Source organism: Phalaenopsis equestris, unplaced genomic scaffold (genome assembly GCF_001263595.1).
Source record: "Phalaenopsis equestris unplaced genomic scaffold, ASM126359v1 Scaffold001275, whole genome shotgun sequence".
NCBI classification, from domain to species: Eukaryota; Viridiplantae; Streptophyta; class Magnoliopsida; order Asparagales; family Orchidaceae; genus Phalaenopsis; species Phalaenopsis equestris.
In genome coordinates this window covers 46,282-49,480 of record NW_018165714.1, presented here as the reverse complement: position 1 = coordinate 49,480, position 3,199 = coordinate 46,282, and the positions used below count along the sequence as shown (strand labels likewise).

Here is a 3,199-nt window from a genome sequence, read left to right as displayed (position 1 = left end):
GTGAGTAAACCTTACCTTATATCATTCTTCTGGTTTTTTTTTATCATTGATATTTGTTATTAGCTGGCTACAACAATTTTTCTAGACCAACAATGATTTGATGATGAACATGGCTCTATCATAAACTTTTATATAACTAAGTGCAATTGGATGATCTTGCTAAGCCTTCACCAGTTGCTTTTCTACTAGAAGATGAGGTGCTGTAAATATAAATATCAAACTTTTAAGAGTTAGATATGTTTATACATACAAATTGTGTGGTGTGCAGGTAAATAATCAAAGTAGTATTTGGTGAATCCAGTTTAAGTCCCTGTACCCAAAACAGATCCAAATTTAATTAGCATGTCATGCTCACAACAAACGTATGGAACATTTGATGGTATTATGCATTCCCAAGATTAGCAATGAAAGAAGCACATTTTCATACATATCACACAAGTCTTAATGTATTTTCATAACGAACATCTAAACTTTCATATTTACATTAATACCACTCAAAATTTTAAAATTATATATAAAAACAAATCGCTATTATTTACCTTTTAATAGCGAAATACATATTTTCATACATAACTTAATGACTTTGGTTCTGTAAATGCAAATATGAGAACTTAGGCGTTAGAAATGTAAATGCATGAGAATTGTATGGTATGCATGCAAAATTTTCAAAATTCTTTGCTCTAAATCAGCTTTCAGTCTGTCACCTGAAGCACAACGAATGGAATACAAACCTATATTACTCCCTCCTCAACTCTCCAGTAAAGAATAATATATAAAGGTTAATGCATATGGAGGAAAAGAATTAAACCAATATTTTTAAGGAAAAAAAAATTATCTTAATTTATTGTTTTTAAAATTTTTCACATTTTATTATATGATTTATTTAACTAAATAAGGTGAGAATGCGATAGGATGAACAGGATCAGCTTATATAAATTAGGTTAAATTGTTTATTGTGGACTGCATTGGAATATTTGATGGCATCAAGCAAGGTGGAAAACTATTGATCACCATTATTGGCAACAATTTTTGAAGTCACATGTGTGAGACTTGAGCTCATCAAGGTTGTATTTTATGCAAATGTGTTATCCTTAGCTCGAAACATCCATTTAAGACATTCCAGCCCGTGTTGAGGAGCACGCAGCCAGGGTCATTCTGCTAGACTTTGGCTTTTGCTTAGGTGAAGACCGGTCAGCATTTTGTTTGTCGGACGACTCTTATTGGATTGACGAATATTATTCGACGAGTCACTCAAAATTGGCTTGAATTTGGTCTGATCGTCAATTAAGTTGTCCAAATGACCCCGGATGTCGAAACGGACCGCGAGAGCGTATCCAAAAAGATGATTTTACGTGGGAAGGACATCCATATTGACGGGGTTCTGTGCATATGTGAAAATGCGCTAATCGGATATTTTAAATAATGAATGAAATATTATTACTAAAAAAATTTCTTTTTTAATCCCTAAATCCTTAAACTCTATGATCATATTTTTCATGTACTTTGCATACCTCTTTGCCCTCATTGGATTTTTTTGTTGTCCCGTACATGTTCTACGAGGTACATAGGTGCATGGGTCAGACACCAACGACTCGGCTTGCGGGCTTCTCTCCGGCTAGGAGAGCTTCTTCCACTCTTTGGGAAGGACTTGTGGGTTTCTCTCCTACCTTCTAGGAGAGCTTCTTCCCAAACTGTTTGAATGCCTTTGATTTATTAAAGGAAAATCTTCATTGTTGGTAACAATTTTATAGAAATGAAAAAGTGCCAATGTTTCAAAACGAAATTCAGGAGTGTCGCAGAAAAACTAACATACCCGTTTTCTCTTGTTTCCCAGTCGTCAGTTTTGTCTGTTAAATATTGGTAAATTTCATTCATCTGGTTTTTTGTTGGGATGAAATTGGAATAGTGGCAGACATGAACATTCTCTATCATGTATAATTTGTTGATCTGTGCAAAAGTGAAAGCGATCCATCTTCCTCGCACATAAACAACTCCTTGGTTGATTCCATGTAAATTTGCATAGAATTCTCTTACCACAGGATCCACCACGGCGGCAGTAGTCTAGCACAACACTTCCCATCTTTGCCGCACTATCGTTTATTTAATATCCATCGTGGGATTATTCAATCCATGATTTACGAATCCTCGTTCCTTGATCAATCTTTTCTTCGTTAGTAACTTGTTGAAGATTCGCTGCGCTTCCGCACTAAAAAACTTTTGTCGATTGAAAACTCACATTCTGGGATAATAAGGGGAATTGGATGCCATAGGAATGAAATTGGTGGAGTTTCACTTTGTTTTTGGAGGGAAAATATGAACCAGGAATCAAATTTTTTTGTTTAAAAGGACAATTTCTGTCCAAAAACCGCCATTTGAACCTAAGTAACCGCCAATTCGCCGGTCTCACCGTCGGCGGGGGCGAGGGCGCTATCGCGCTATCGGCGAGCCTCTATATTAATTTTGTCTGGACTCTCGAGAAAAACCTGCTGTCGGGGCCCAAGGCAAAATTTTCACAGTTTTGCTCTAGTCCGAATGTGTTCCAATTTTTTCTCTATGGATCCAATTTTTAAGATATTTCAAGGGTAAATAAGAGTAGTAGAGCTTAATACTACCATAAAATAATGATAATTTCAAATAAAAATAGTATAATCGAGATAAAAGTAAAGATAAATATAGGTTGCCTCCCATAAAGTGCTTGGTTTAACGTCGTCAGCCCGACCTATTCAGGTGTCATTCAGGTTGACTGATCATTAAAACCTCTTTAAAATTTGGTCTTTTACCCTCATAATATGGTTTTAATCTGTGTCCATTTACTTTAAATCTATTTCTAAATTTATTTCCAGTTTTTTGATTTTCAATCTCAACAACTCCGTAAGTATAAACTTGAGTCACAGTAAAGGGTCCTAACCAATGAGACTTAAATTTCCCAGGAAATAACTTCAGCCTAGTTTTATAAAGTAAAACTTCTTGTCCTGGTTCAAAGTTCTTTTGGTTAATCTTCCAATCATGTCATAACTTTGGTTTTTTCTTATAAATTCTGTCATTATCATAAGACTCGTTTCTTAATTCTTCCAATTCATTTAGTTGCCTACTCATTGACATCGATCACAAGTTTTTATATATCTATAAACATCTCTAAAGATAGTAGGTCAATAAAATCCAGCCTGTAAAATTTTATAAGCAATTTATCAATCCCAAA

General features: G+C 34.8%; 1 protein-coding gene across 1 annotated transcript in view; it reads right to left on the bottom strand.

Moving 5' to 3' along the window:
• LOC110033747 (cytochrome P450 93A2-like) overlaps positions 1–3,199 on the bottom strand; it is a 33,828-nt gene that overhangs the window by 1,082 nt on the left and 29,547 nt on the right. The gene's annotated exons all lie outside the window — the stretch shown is intronic.